General features: G+C 40.3%; 1 protein-coding gene across 1 annotated transcript in view; it reads left to right on the top strand.

Moving 5' to 3' along the window:
- Nucleotides 1-17,285, top strand: part of LOC128659661 (uncharacterized) — a 346,545-nt gene that overhangs the window by 104,442 nt on the left and 224,818 nt on the right. The window lies entirely within an intron of this gene.

The following is a 17,285-nucleotide window of genomic DNA, read 5'->3' as shown; positions in this document are numbered from 1 at the left end:
GATTAGATAGTGCAGGACAGGTATTCTATTCTTTCTTAGTTCATCCTTGGTCTATTTCAAAAGGTAGGTGTTTAGCAGTTATAGCTTTTAGTTAAATTGCTGACTGGGATGTATTCATTTCGAGGTCCACCTGGTGTGTATTTAACCAGGATGCTTCCTTATTCTAGACCTGAGAGATCAAAGTTATGGTAACCATCTCAGTGGGCTTATATTATGGTCAAGGTACCAATTATGTCTTATATGGGAACTGTTATTTAATAGAAAGCAAGTGTGTTAGGTCTTCCTTATGATTTAGACCTTTGGGATAAAGACAATCCATCAAAAAGATCCATCTTGACTCATTAAATAATAGTCTCTGTTCGTGGTTCCCTCCTCGCCTAATCTAGGCCGAAACGCGTTGGCATACTGGTGAGCTTGATTTTAATTACCATTATTATCTATTGTATACAGTGTTGCACTATTTTGTTTTTCTTTGTTTTCCTACAGGTTTTTTTGTCGCTATTTATTGTGATTTTACTTTTAATATCGGATGGGACATTGAACTCACTGGGCACAAAATTTGTTTTAATCCCCCATTTTTTGCACACAACTAACACGAACGCTATCTTTTTTGGATTGCTACATTTCATATTTGATTTCACCAAAGTGGATTTTATTATTATTTTTTCTATTTTTTGCTTTTTGTTTTTTGCCTTTTGGTTCTAATGACCTTTGCCTAAAGGTTGAATTATATATATTTTTTACTTATTTTTTACTTATTTTTCACTCATTTTATCTACAACTTCATCTAACATCTATATTTGACTATAGATCTCTCACTACCCATCAGCAACGTTGGAGGACACACCCACGGTTTAATACGAACATTCACATTTTACTTTTTCCACCATTTTTTTCACCATTTTTGATTGACTTTACATTTGATTGACATTGTGAGTTTGGTATCGTTTTATGGTTTAACTTTGCTTATAAGTATTAATATTTGTATTTTTATTCAACTTCCCACACTTGTGTATCACTATCAAGGAGTGTCAACACTCCCACTGTAATTCGCATCTCCCAGGAGATTTTATTATGTACTTATGTTTTTAGTAGTTAGACATGGATCCATGTTTCTAATTTTATTGTGTTATTGTGGTTTTATTGTGATATTTATTTATGTTTAGCCTTTATCGAAGGTAATAAATTGTAAGATTTAGCCACAAGTTCGTTAGCCTTTTAAGCTCTTTTAGCGCTTACTCTCACCTTTTCGTATTAGTACTATTATCAGCCTACTAGGAGGCTAACTGTTAGTAAGCTTAAGGCCCCACTGTAGCGCTCGGTCCAATTCTCTCCATTCTTTGGATGTGGTTAGAGCTTTGAAATATTATGTTGAAGCTACTAAAGATTTCAGGAAGACTTCTAGTCTCTTTGTTATATTTTCTGGTTCTAGGAAAGGTCAGAAGGCTTCTGCTATTTCCTTGGCTTCTTGGTTAAAGCTTTTGATTCGTCAAGCTTATTTGGAGTCGGGTCAGGCCCCGCCTCAGAGAATTACAGAGTATTACAGCTCATTCTATTAGATCAGTCTCCACTTTGTGTTTTAAGAATGAATCTTCAGTTGGTCAAATTTGCAAAGCGACAACTTGGTCTTCTTTCTTACATTTACTAAATTCTACCGTTTTGATGTATTTGCTTCTTCAGAAGCAGTTTTTGGTAGAAAAGATCTTCAGGCAGCTGTTTCAGTTTGATTCTTCTGCTGATGTTTTAAGTTGTTCTTGTCATTTAAAGATTAAACTTATATTTTGGGTTGTGGATTATTTTTTCAGCGGAAAATGGTTGTTTTTATTTTTATGCCTCCCTCTCTAGTGACTCTTGCATGGAGTTCCACATCTTGGGTATTGATATCCCATACGTCACTAGCTCATGGACTCTTGCTAATTACATGAAAGAAAATAATTTATGTAAGAACTTGCCTGATAAATTCATTTCTTTCATATTGGCAAGAGTCCATGAGGCCCAACCATTTTATGGTGGTTATGATTTTTTTGTATAAAGCACAATTATTCCAATTCCTTTGTTGATGCTTTTTTACTCCTTTCTTATAACCCCACTACTTGGCTATTTGTTGAACTGAATTGTGGGTGTGGTGGGGGGTGTATTTATAGGAATTTGAGGTTTGGGAAACTTTGCCCCTCCTGGTAGGAATGTATATCCAATACGTCACTAGCTCATGGACTCTTGCCAATATGAAAGAAATGAATTTATCAGGTAAATTCTTACATAAATTATGTTTTCCTTTCCTGCCCTACCCTTCCTGTGCTCCTACTGAAAACCAAATTATACTCCTGTTACCCCTTTATACCATCTGTATCTATATGTGAGCCCTTAAATCATCTGGTAGCTTTATACCGTCTGTATACTGCTTCCTTATACCACATGGTAGCTTTATACCGTCTGTGTACTGCTTCCTTATACCACATGGTAGCTTTATACCGTCTGTATACTGCTTCCTTATACCACATGGTAGCTTTATACCGTCTGTATACTGCTTCCTTATACCACATGGTGTCTTTATACCATCTGTATACTGCTTCCTTATACCACATGGTGTCTTTATACTGTCTGTATACTGCTTCCTTATACCACATGGTAGCTTTATACCGTCTGTATACTGCTTCCTTATACCACATGGTGTCTTTATACCGTCTGTGTACTGCTTCCTTATACCACATGGTAGCTTTATAACGTCTGTGTACTGCTTCCTTATACCACATGGTAGCTTTATACCGTCTGTATACTGCTTCCTTATACCACATGGTAGCTTTATACCGTCTGTATACTGCTTCCTTATACCACATGGTAGCTTTATACCGTCTGTATACTGCTTCCTTATACCACATGGTAGCTTTATACCGTCTGTATACTGCTTCCTTATACCACATTGTAGCTTTATACCGTCTGTATACTGCTTCCTTATACCACATGGTAGCTTTATACCGTCTGTATACTGCTTCCTTATACCACATGGTGTCTTTATACCGTCTGTATACTGCTTCCTTATACCACATGGTAGCTTTATACCGTCTGTATACTGCTTCCTTATACCACATGGTAGCTTTATACCGTCTGTATACTGCTTCCTTATACCACATGGTAGCTTTATACCGTCTGTATACTGCTTCCTTATACCACATGGTAGCTTTATACCGTCTGTATACTGCTTCCTTATACCACATGGTGTCTTTATACCGTCTGTATACTGCTTCCTTATACCACATGGTAGCTTTATACCGTCTCTATACTGCTTCCTTATACCAAATGGTAGCTTTATACCGTCTGTATACTGCTTCCTTATACCACATGGTAGCTTTATACCGTCTGTATACTGCTTCCTTATACCACATGGTAGCTTTATACCGTCTGTATACTGCTTCCTTATACCACATGGTAGCTTTATACCGTCTGTATACTGCTTCCTTATACCACATGGTAGCTTTATACCGTCTGTGTACTGCTTCCTTATACCACATGGTAGCTTTATACCGTCTGTATACTGCTTCCTTATACCACATGGTAGCTTTATACCGTCTGTATACTGCTTCCTTATACCAAATGGTAGCTTTATACCGTCTGTATACTGCTTCCTTATACCACATGGTAGCTTTATACCGTCTGTATACTGCTTCCTTATACCACATGGTAGCTTTATACCGTCTGTGTACTGCTTCCTTATACCACATGGTAGCTTTATATCGTCTGTATACTGCTTCCTTATACCACATGGTTGCTTTATACCGTCTGTATACTGCTTCCTTATACCACATGGTAGCTTTATACCGTCTGTATACTGCTTCCTTATACCACATGGTAGCTTAATACCGTCTGTATACTGCTTCCTTATACCACATGGTAGCTTTATACCATCTGTATACTGCTTCCTTATACCACATGGTAGCTTTATACCGTCTGTATACTGCTTCCTTATACCACATGGTAGCTTTATACCGTCTGTATACTGCTTCCTTATACCACATGGCAGCTTTATACCGTCTGTATACTGCTTCCTTATACCACATGGCAGCTTTATACCGTCTGTATACTGCTTCCTTATACCACATGGCAGCTTTATACCGTCTGTATACTGCTTCCTTATACCACATGGTGTCTTTATACCTTCTGTATACTGCTTCCTTATACCACATGGTAGCTTTATACCGTCTGTATACTGCTTCCTTATACCACATGGTAGCTTTATACCGTCTGTATACTGCTTCCTTATACCACATGGTAGCTTTATACTGTCTGTATACTGCTTCCTTATACCACATGGTAGCTTTATACCGTCTGTATACTGCTTCCTTATACCACATGGTAGCTTTATACCGTCTGTATACTGCTTCCTTATACCACATGGTAGCTTTATACCGTCTGTATACTGCTTCCTTATACCACATGGTAGCTTTATACCGTCTGTATACTGCTTCCTTATACCACATGGTAGCTTTATACCGTCTGTATACTGCTTCCTTATACCACATGGTAGCTTTATACCGTCTGTATACTGCTTCCTTATACCACATGGTAGCTTTATACCGTCTGTATACTGCTTCCTTATACCACATGGTAGCTTTATACCGTCTGTATACTGCTTCCTTATACCACATGGCAGCTTTATACCGTCTGTATACTACGCCCTTATATCATATGGTACCTTTATACTGTCTGTATGTATACTGCTCCCTTATATCATATGGTACCTTTATACTGTCTGTATGTATACTGCTCCCTTATATCATATGGTACCTTTATACTGTCTGTATGTATACTGCTCCCTTATATCATATGGTACCTTTATACTGTCTGTATGTATACTGCTCCCTTATATCATATGGTACCTTTATACTGTCTGTATGTATACTGCTCCCCTTATATCATATGGTACCTTTATACTGTCTGTATGTATACTGCTCCCTTATATCATATGGTAGCTTTATACCGTCTGTATACTGCTTCCTTATACCACATGGTAGCTTTATACCGTCTGTATACTGCTTCCTTATACCACATGGTAGCTTTATACCGTCTGTATACTGCTTCCTTATACCACATGGTAGCTTTATACCGTCTGTATACTGCTTCCTTATACCACATGGTGTCTTTATACCGTCTGTATACTGCTTCCTTATACCACATGGTAGCTTTATACCGTCTCTATACTGCTTCCTTATACCAAATGGTAGCTTTATACCGTCTGTATACTGCTTCCTTATACCACATGGTAGCTTTATACCGTCTGTATACTGCTTCCTTATACCACATGGTAGCTTTATACCGTCTGTGTACTGCTTCCTTATACCACATGGTAGCTTTATACCGTCTGTATACTGCTTCCTTATACCACATGGTAGCTTTATACCGTCTGTATACTGCTTCCTTATACCACATGGTAGCTTTATACCGTCTGTATACTGCTTCCTTATACCAAATGGTAGCTTTATACCGTCTGTATACTGCTTCCTTATACCACATGGTAGCTTTATACCGTCTGTATACTGCTTCCTTATACCACATGGTAGCTTTATACCGTCTGTGTACTGCTTCCTTATACCACATGGTAGCTTTATATCGTCTGTATACTGCTTCCTTATACCACATGGTAGCTTTATACCGTCTGTATACTGCTTCCTTATACCACATGGTAGCTTTATACCGTCTGTATACTGCTTCCTTATACCACATGGTAGCTTAATACCGTCTGTATACTGCTTCCTTATACCACATGGTAGCTTTATACCGTCTGTATACTGCTTCCTTATACCACATGGTAGCTTTATACCGTCTGTATACTGCTTCCTTATACCACATGGTAGCTTTATACCGTCTGTATACTGCTTCCTTATACCACATGGCAGCTTTATACCGTCTGTATACTGCTTCCTTATACCACATGGCAGCTTTATACCGTCTGTATACTGCTTCCTTATACCACATGGCAGCTTTATACCATCTGTGTACTGCTTCCTTATACCACATGGTGTCTTTATACCTTCTGTATACTGCTTCCTTATACCACATGGTAGCTTTATACCGTCTGTATACTGCTTCCTTATACCACATGGTAGCTTTATACGTCTGTATACTGCTTCCTTATACCACATGGTAGCTTTATACCGTCTGTATACTGCTTCCTTATACCACATGGTAGCTTTATACCGTCTGTATACTGCTTCCTTACACCACATGGTGTCTTTATACCGTCTGTATACTGCTTCCTTATACCACATGGTAGCTTTATACCGTCTGTATACTGCTTCCTTATACCACATTGTTGCTTTATACCGTCTGTATACTGCTTCCTTATACCACATGGTAGCTTTATACCGTCTGTATACTGCTTCCTTATACCACATGGTAGCTTTATACCGTCTGTATACTGCTTCCTTATACCACATGGTAGCTTTATACCGTCTGTATACTGCTTCCTTATACCACATGGTAGCTTTTTACCGTCTGTATACTGCTTCCTTATACCACATGGCAGCTTTATACCGTCTGTATACTACGCCCTTATATCATATGGTACCTTTATACTGTCTGTATGTATACTTTTCCCCTTATATCATATGGTACCTTTATACTGTCTGTATGTATACTGCTCCCTTATATCATATGGTACCTTTATACTGTCTGTATGTATACTTCTCCCCTTATATCATATGGTACCTTTATACTGTCTGTATGTATACTGCTCCCTTATATCATATGGTAGCTTTATACCGTCTGTGTACTGCTTCCTTATACCACATGGTAGCTTTATACCGTCTGTATACTGCTTCCTTATACCACATGGTAGCTTTATACCGTCTGTATCTATATGTGAGCCCTTAAAGGGATGGTAAACTCTCCCCTTTATAAAATCAGATCTGTAATGTAAGCGCTATTTTAGATGAAGTTTAATTCATTAGCTGTAATGAAGATGCAGTATAACTTAGTTATTAATATAGATATGAAATTCAAATACTGCATGCTCCTCCGCCCACTTCAAAAGTAAACTTTTCTGTGAGCTAACAGATTGAATTGTTGTCCAATCAGCGCTCTCCCCATCTGGCACTTTTGTTGTAGCTAGAGCGATGATTGGAGAGTAATTCAATCATTTAGCTGACAGGAAAATTGACTTTCTTCTGTTAAGTGTGATCAGTCCACGGGTCATCATTACTTCTGGGATATTACTCCTCCCCAACAGGAAGTGCAAGAGGATTCACCCAGCAGAGCTGCATATAGCTCCTCCCCTCTACGTCACTCCCAGTCATTCTCTTGCACCCAACGACTAGATAGGATGTGTGAGAGGACTATGGTGATTATACTTAGTTTTATATCTTCAATCAAAAGTTTGTTATTTTAAAATAGCACCGGAGTGTGTTATTACCTCTCTGGCAGAGTTTGAAGAAGAATCTACCAGAGTTTTGCTATGATTTTAGCCGGAGTAGTTAAGATCATATTGCTGTTCTCGGCCATCTGAGGAGTGAGGTAAACTTCAGATCAGGGGACAGCGGGCAGATGAATCTGCATAGAGGTATGTAGCAGTTTTTATTTTCTGACAATGGAATTGATGAGAAAATCCTGCCATACCGATATAATGTCATGTATGTATACTTTACACTTCAGTATTCTGGGGAATGGTACTTCACTAGAATTACACTGTAAGAAATACATAAAGCTGTTTAATAACTAGAGATTATGTTTAACGTTTTTGCTGGAATGTAAAATCGTTTTCATTTGCTGAGGTACTGTGTGAATAAATGTTTGGGCACTATTTCTTCTGTTATGTGTGATCAGTCCACGGGTCATCATTACTTCTGGGATATAACTCCTCCCCAACAGGAAATGCAAGAGGATTCACCCAGCAGAGCTGCATATAGCTCCTCCCCTCTACGTCAGTCCCAGTCATTCTCTTGCACCCAACGACTAGATAGGATGTGTGAGAGGACTATGGTGATTATACTTAGTTTTTATGACTTCAATCAAAAGTTTGTTATTTTACAATAGCACCGGAGCGTGTTATTACTTCTCTGGCAGAGTTTGAGGAAGAATCTACCAGAGTTTTTTACTATGATTTTAACCGGAGTAGTTAAGATCATATTGCTGTTCTCGGCCATCTGAGGGAGGTAAAAGCTTCAGATCAGGGGACAGCGGGCAGATGAATCTGCATTGAGGTATGTAGCAGTTTTTATTTTCTGAATGGAATTGATGAGAAAATCCTGCCATACCGTTATAATGACATGTATGTATACACTTCAGTATTCTGGGGATGGTATTTCACCGGAACTACTCTGTTAAAAGTCACTAATCCTTTTAATAAGTATTTATCATGTTAAACGTTTTTGCTGGAATGTAGAATCGTTTACATTTCTGAGGTACTGAGTGAATAAATATTTTGGCATTATTTTCCACTTGGCAGTTGTTTGGTTTTAATTGTGACAGTTTCGTTTCTCTTCACTGCTGTGTGTGAGGGGGAGGGGCCGTTTTTGGCGCTCTTTGCTACGCATCAAAAATTTCCAGTCAGTTACTCTTATATTTCCTGCATGATCCGGTTCATCTCCGACAGATCTCAGGGGTCTTCAAACTTCTTTAGAGGGAGGTAGATTCTCTCAGCAGAGCTGTGAGAATTTTATATTGACTGTGAATAAAAACGTTGCTCTGTAATTTTTATGTCAAATTTAATTATTGTTATGTTGCTAATGGGAACAAACCTTTGCTAAAAGTTGTGTTGTTTTAAAGTTTGATGCTATAACTGTTTTTCAGTTCATTATTTCAACTGTCATTTAATTGTTTAGTACCTCTTTGAGGCACAGTACGTTTTTGCTAAAAGAGATTATAACCAAGTTGCAAGTTTATTGCTAGTGTGTTAAACATGTCTGACTCAGAGGAAGATATCTGTGTCATTTGTTCCAATGCCAAGGTGGAGCCCAATAGAAATTTATGTACTAACTGTATTGATGCTACTTTAAATAAAAGTCAATCTGTACAATTTGAACAAATTTCACCAAACAGCGAGGGGAGAGTTATGCCGACTAACTCGCCTCACGCGGCAGTACCTGCATCTCCCGCCCGGGAGGTGCGTGATATTATGGCGCCTAGTACATCTGGGCGGCCATTACAGATAACATTACAAGATATGGCTACTGTTATGACTGAAGTTTTGTCTAAATTACCAGAACTAAGAGGCAAGCGTGATCACTCTGGGGTGAGAACAGAGTGCGCTGACAATACTAGGGCCATGTCTGATACTGCGTCACAGCTTGCAGAGCATGAGGACGGAGAGCTTCATTCTGTGGGTGACGGTTCTGATCCAAACAGATTGGATTCAGATATTTCAAATTTTAAATTTAAATTGGAGAACCTCCGTGTATTACTAGGGGAGGTTTTAGCAGCTCTCAATGATTGTAACACCGTTGCAATACCAGAGAAACTGTGTAGGTTGGATAAATACTTTGCGGTACCGGCGAGTACTGACGTTTTTCCTATACCTAAGAGACTAACTGAAATTGTTACTAAGGAGTGGGATAGACCCGGTGTGCCGTTCTCACCCCCTCCAATATTTAGAAAGATGTTTCCAATAGACGCCACCACTCGGGACTTATGGCAAACGGTCCCTAAGGTGGAGGGAGCAGTTTCTACTTTAGCTAAGCGTACCACTATCCCGGTGGAGGATAGCTGTGCTTTTTCAGATCCAATGGATAAAAAATTAGAGGGTTACCTTAAGAAAATGTTTGTTCAACAAGGTTTTATATTGCAACCCCTTGCATGTATCGCGCCGATTACGGCTGCGGCAGCATTTTGGATTGAGTCTCTGGAAGAGAACCTTAGTTCATCTACGCTAGACGACATTACGGACAGGCTTAGAGTCCTTAAACTAGCTAATTCATTCATTTCGGAGGCCGTAGTACATTTAACCAAACTTACGGCTAAGAACTCAGGATTCGCCATCCAAGCACGTAGGGCGCTGTGGCTAAAATCCTGGTCAGCTGATGTTACTTCTAAGTCCAAATTACTTAATATACCTTTCAAGGGGCAGTCTTTATTTGGGCCCGGTTTGAAAGAAATTATCGCTGACATTACAGGAGGTAAGGGCCACGCCCTACCTCAAGACAAAGCCAAAGCTAAGGCTAGACAGTCTAATTTTCGTCCCTTTCGGAATTTCAAAACAGGAGCAGCATCAACCTCCACTGCACCAAAACAGGAGGGAGCTGTTGCTCGTTACAGGCAAGGCTGGAAGCCTAACCAGTCCTGGAACAAGGGCAAGCAGGCCAGGAAACCTGCTGCTGCCCCAAAGACAGCATGAACCGAGAGCCCCCGATCCGGGACCGGATCTAGTGGGGGGCAGACTTTCTCTCTTCGCCCAGGCCTGGGCAAGAGATGTTCAGGATCCCTGGGCGCTAGAGATCATATCTCAGGGATACCTTCTAGACTTCAAATTATCTCCCCCAAGAGGGAGATTTCATCTGTCAAGGTTGTCAACAAACCAGATAAAGAAAGAAGCGTTTCTACGCTGTGTACAAGATCTGTTATTAATGGGAGTGATCCATCCGGTTCCGCGGTCGGAACAAGGACAAGGGTTCTACTCAAACCTGTTTGTGGTTCCCAAAAAAGAGGGAACTTTCAGGCCAATCTTAGATTTAAAGATTCTAAACAAATTCCTAAGAGTTCCATCGTTCAAAATGGAAACTATTCGGACAATCTTACCCATGATCCAAAAGGGTCAGTACATGACCACAGTGGATTTAAAAGATGCTTACCTTCACATACCGATTCACAAAGATCATCACCGGTATCTAAGGTTTGCCTTCCTAGACAGGCACTACCAGTTTGTAGCTCTTCCATTCGGATTGGCTACGGCTCCAAGAATCTTCACAAAGGTTCTGGGTGCCCTTCTGGCGGTACTAAGACCGCGCGGGATTTCGGTAGCTCCGTACCTAGACGACATTCTAATACAAGCTTCAAGCTTTCAAACTGCCAAGTCTCATACAGAGTTAGTTCTGGCATTTCTAAGGTCGCATGGATGGAAAGTGAACGAAAAGAAGAGTTCTCTTTTTCCTCTCACAAGAGTTCCATTCTTGGGGACTCTTATAGATTCTGTAGAAATGAAGATTTACCTGACAGAAGACAGGTTAACAAAGCTTCAAAATGCATGCCGTGTCCTTCATTCCATTCAACACCCGTCAGTAGCTCAATGCATGGAGGTGATCGGCTTAATGGTAGCGGCAATGGACATAGTACCTTTTGCACGCCTACACCTCAGACCGCTGCAATTGTGCATGCTAAGTCAGTGGAATGGGGATTACTCAGATTTGTCCCCTACTCTGAATCTGAATCAAGAGACCAGAAATTCTCTTCTATGGTGGCTTTATCGGCCACACCTGTCCAGGGGGATGCCATTCAGCAGGCCAGACTGGACAATTGTAACAACAGACGCCAGCCTACTAGGTTGGGGCGCTGTCTGGAATTCTCTGAGGGCTCAGGGACTATGGAACCAGGAGGAGAGTCTCCTTCCAATAAATATTCTGGAATTGAGAGCAGTTCTCAATGCCCTTCTGGCTTGGCCCCAATTAACAACTCGGGGGTTCATCAGGTTTCAGTCGGACAACATCACGACTGTAGCTTACATCAACCATCAGGGAGGGACAAGAAGCTCCCTAGCAATGATGGAAGTATCAAAGATAATTCGCTGGGCAGAGTCTCACTCTTGCCACCTGTCAGCAATCCACATCCCGGGAGTGGAGAACTGGGAGGCGGATTTCTTGAGTCGCCAGACTTTTCATCCGGGGGAGTGGGAACTTCATCCGGAGGTCTTTGCCCAAATACTTCGACGTTGGGGCAAACCAGAGATAGATCTCATGGCGTCTCGCCAGAACGCCAAACTTCCTCACTACGGGTCCAGATCCAGGGATCCGGGAGCGGTTCTGATAGATGCTTTGACAGCACCTTGGAACTTCGGGATGGCTTATGTGTTTCCACCCTTCCCGCTGCTTCCTCGATTGATTGCCAAAATCAAACAGGAGAGAGCATCAGTGATTCTAATAGCGCCTGCATGGCCACGCAGGACTTGGTATGCAGATCTAGTGGACATGTCATCCTGTCCGCCTTGGTCTCTACCTCTAAGACAGGACCTTCTGATACAGGGTCCATTCAAACATCAAAATCTAACTTCTCTGAAGCTGACTGCTTGGAAATTGAACGCTTGATTTTATCAAAACGTGGTTTTTCTGAGTCGGTTATTGATACCCTGATACAGGCTAGGAAGCCTGTTACCAGAAGGATTTACCATAAAATATGGCGTAAATACCTATACTGGTGCGAATCCAAAGGTTACTCCTGGAGTAAGGTTAGGATCCCTAGGATATTGTCCTTTCTACAAGAAGGTTTAGAAAAGGGTTTATCAGCTAGTTCATTAAAGGGACAGATTTCAGCTCTGTCCATCTTGTTACACAGGCGTCTGTCAGAAAATCCAGACGTCCAGGCTTTTTGTCAGGCTTTAGCTAGGATCAAGCCTGTGTTTAAAGCTGTTGCTCCGCCATGGAGTTTAAACTTAGTTCTTAACGTTTTACAGGGTGTTCCGTTTGAACCCCTTCATTCCATTGATATAAAATTGTTATCTTGGAAAGTTCTGTTTTTAATGGCTATTGCCTCGGCTCGAAGAGTCTCTGAGTTATCAGCCTTACATTGTGATTCTCCTTATCTGATTTTTCACTCAGACAAGGTAGTTCTGCGTACTAAACCTGGGTTCTTACCTAAGGTAGTCACTAACAGGAATATCAATCAAGAGATCGTTGTTCCATCCTTGTGTCCAAATCCTTCTTCAAAGAAGGAACGTCTTCTACACAATCTGGATGTAGTTCGTGCCCTCAAGTTCTACTTGCAGGCAACTAAAGATTTTCGCCAAACTTCTTCCCTGTTTGTCGTTTATTCTGGACAGAGGAGAGGTCAAAAAGCTTCTGCTACCTCTCTCTCTTTTTGGCTTCGTAGCATAATACGTTTAGCCTATGAGACTGCTGGACAGCAGCCTCCTGAAAGAATTACAGCTCACTCCACTAGAGCTGTGGCTTCCACTTGGGCCTTTAAGAATGAGGCCTCTGTTGAACAGATTTGCAAGGCTGCAACTTGGTCTTCGCTTCATACTTTTTCCAAATTTTACAAATTTGACACTTTTGCTTCTTCGGAGGCTATTTTTGGGAGAAAGGTTCTTCAGGCAGTGGTTCCTTCTGTATAATGAGCCTGCCTATCCCTCCCGTCATCCGTGTACTTTTGCTTTGGTATTGGTATCCCAGAAGTAATGATGACCCGTGGACTGATCACACATAACAGAAGAAAACATAATTTATGCTTACCTGATAAATTCCTTTCTTCTGTTGTGTGATCAGTCCACGGCCCGCCCTTTTTTAAGGCAGCTAAATATCTTTTAAATTATACTCCAGTCACCACTTCACCCTTGGTTACTCCTTTCTCGTTGATTCTTGGTCGAATGACTGGGACTGACGTAGAGGGGAGGAGCTATATGCAGCTCTGCTGGGTGAATCCTCTTGCATTTCCTGTTGGGGAGGAGTTATATCCCAGAAGTAATGATGACCCGTGGACTGATCACACAACAGAAGAAAGGAATTTATCAGGTAAGCATAAATTATGTTTTTTCCACTTGGCAGTTGCTTAATCTGTTTTTCTGACAGTTTCTGTTCTCCCTCACTGCTGTGTGTGAGGGGGAGGGGCTGTTTTTTGGCGCTTTTACTACACATCAAATATTTCAGTCAGCAACTCATTGTATTCCCTGCATGATCCGGTTCATCTCTACAGAGCTCAGGGGTCTTCAAAACTTATTTTGAGGGAGGTAATTTCTCTCAGCAGAGCTGTGAGAATTATAGTTTGACTGAGATAAAAAACGTTTATTCTGTAATTTGTTTCCTGCTTTCAGAATTTGTTATCTTTGCTAATGGGATTAAACCTTTGCTATTACCATAAGATATGGCGTAAATACCTATATTGGTGTGAATCCAAAGGTTACTCTTGGAGTAAGGTTAGGATTCCTAGGATATTGTCTTTTCTACAAGAAGGTTTAGAAAAGGGTTTATCTGCTAGTTCATTAAAGGGACAGATCTCAGCTCTGTCCATTCTGTTACACAAACGTCTGTCAGAAGTTCCTGACGTCCAGGCTTTTTGTCAGGCTTTGGCCAGAATTAAGCCTGTGTTTAAAACTGTTGCTCCACCATGGAGTTTAAACCTTGTTCTTAATGTTTTACAGGGCGTTCCGTTTGAACCCCTTCATTCCATTGATATAAAGTTGTTATCTTGGAAAGTTCTATTTTTAATGGCTATTTCCTCGGCTCGAAGATTCTCTGAATTATCAGCCTTACATTGTGATTCTCCTTATTTGATTTTTCATTCGGATAAGGTAGTCCTGCGTACTAAACCTGGGTTCTTACCTAAGGTAGTTACTAACAGGAATATCAATCAAGAGATTGTTGTTCCTTCTTTATGCCCAAATCCTTCTTCAAAGAAGGGAACGTCTACTGCACAACCTGGATGTAGTCCGTGCTCTAAAATTTTACTTACAGGCAACTAAGGAATTTCGACAAACGTCTTCTCTGTTTGTCATTTACTCTGGGCAGAGGAGAGGTCAAAAAGCTTCCGCTACCTCTCTTTCTTTTTGGCTTCGTAGAATAATTCGTTTAGCTTATGAGACTGCTGGACAGCAGCCTCCTGAAAGAATTACAGCTCATTCTACTAGAGCTGTGGCTTCCACTTGGGCCTTCAAGAATGAGGCCTCTGTTGAACAGATTTGCAAGGCTGCAACTTGGTCTTCGCTTCATACTTTTTCCAAATTTTACAAATTTGACACTTTTGCTTCATCGGAGGCTATTTTTGGGAGAAAGGTTCTTCAGGCAGTGGTTCCTTCTGTATAAAGAGCCTGCCTATCCCTCCCGTCATCCGTGTACTTTTGCTTTGGTATTGGTATCCCAGAAGTAATGATGACCCGTGGACTGATCACACTTAACAGAAGAAAACATAATTTATGCTTACCTGATAAATTCCTTTCTTCTGTAGTGTGATCAGTCCACGGCCCGCCCTGTTTTTAAGGCAGGTAAATATTTTTTAATTTATACTCCAGTCACCACTTCACCCTTGGCTTTTCCTTTCTCGTTGGTCCTTGGTCGAATGACTGGGAGTGACGTAGAGGGGAGGAGCTATATGCAGCTCTGCTGGGTGAATCCTCTTGCACTTCCTGTTGGGGAGGAGTAATATCCCAGAAGTAATGATGACCCGTGGACTGATCACACTACAGAAGAAAGGAATTTATCAGGTAAGCATAAATTATGTTTTTGAAGTGGGTGGTGTAACGTGGGGTATTTGAATTTCATATCTATATTAATAACTAAGTTATACTGCATCTTCATTACACATGATGAATAAAACCCCCATCTAAAATAGCTCTTACATTCCAGATCTGATTTTATAAAGGGGAGAGTTTACCATCACTTTAAATCATCTGGTGCCTTTATACCGTCTGTATACTGCTTCCTTATACCACATGGTAGCTTTATACCGTCTGTATACTGCTTCCTTATACCACATGGTAGCTTTATACCGTCTGTATACTGCTTCCTTATACCACATGGTAGCTTTATACCGTCTGTATACTGCTTCCTTATACCACATGGTAGCTTTATACCGTCTGTATACTGCTTCCTTATACCACATGGTAGCTTTATACCGTCTGTATACTGCTTCCTTATACCACATGGTAGCTTTATACCGTCTCTATACTGCTTCCTTATACCACATTGTAGCTTTATACCGTCTGTATACTGCTTCCTTATACCACATGGTAGCTTTATACCGTCTGTATACTGCTTCCTTATACCACATGGTAGCTTTATACCGTCTGTATACTGCTTCCTTATACCACATGGTAGCTTTATACCGTCTGTGTACTGCTTCCTTATACCACATTGTAGCTTTATACCGTCTATATACTGCTTCCTTATACCACATGGTAGCTTTATACCGTCTGTATACTGCTTCCTTATACCACATGGCAGCTTTATACCGTCTGTATACTACGCCCTTATATCATATGGTACCTTTATACTGTCTGTATGTATACTGCTCCCTTATATCATATGGTACCTTTATACTGTCTGTATGTATACTGCTCCCCTTATATCATATGGTACCTTTATACTGTCTGTATGTATACTGCTCCCTTATATCATATGGTACCTTTATACTGTTTGTATGTATACTGCTCCCCTTATATCATATGGTACCTTTATACTGTCTGTATGTATACTGCTCCCTTATATCATATGGTACCTTTATACTGTCTGTATGTATACTGCTCCCTTATATCATATGGTACCTTTATACTGTCTGTATGTATACTGCTCCCTTATATCATACGGTACCTTTATACTGTCTGTATGTATACTGCTCCCTTATATCATATGGTACCTTTATACTGTCTGTATGTATACTGCTCCCTTATATCATATGGTACCTTTATACTGTCTGTATGTATACTGCTCCCTTATATCATATGGTACCTTTATACTGTCTGTATATATACTGCTCCCTTATATCATATGGTACCTTTATACTGTCTGTATGTATACTGCTCCCCTTATATCATATGGTACCTTTATACTGTATGTATGTATACTGCTCCCTTATCTCGCATGGTAACTTTATACTGTCTGTATGTATACTGCTCCCTTATATCATATGGTACCTTTATACTGTCTGTATGTATACTGCTCTCTTATATCATATGGTACCTTTATACTGTCTGTATATATAATGCTCCCTTATATCGTATGGTACCTTTATACTGTCTGTATGTATACTGCTCCCTTATATCATATGGTACCTTTATACTGTCTGTATGTATACTGCTCCCTTATATCATATGGTACCTTTATACTGTCTGTATGTATACTGCTCCTTTATATCATATGGTACCTTTATACTGTCTGTATGTATACTGCTCCTTTATATCATATGGTACCTTTATACTGTCTGTATGTATACTGCTCCCTTATATCACATGGTACCTTTATACTGTCTGTATGTATACTGCTCCCTTATATCATACGGTACCTTTATACTGTCTGTATGTATACTGCTCCCTTATATCGTATGGTACCTTTATACTGTCTGTATGTATACTGCTCCCTTATATCACATGGTACCTTTATACTGTCTGTATGTATACTGCTCCCTTATATCATATGGTACCTTTATACTGTCTGTATGTATAC

This window comes from Bombina bombina, chromosome 5, assembly GCF_027579735.1.
Source record: "Bombina bombina isolate aBomBom1 chromosome 5, aBomBom1.pri, whole genome shotgun sequence".
NCBI classification, from domain to species: Eukaryota; Metazoa; Chordata; class Amphibia; order Anura; family Bombinatoridae; genus Bombina; species Bombina bombina.
This window is presented reverse-complemented; position numbering and strand designations above follow the sequence as displayed.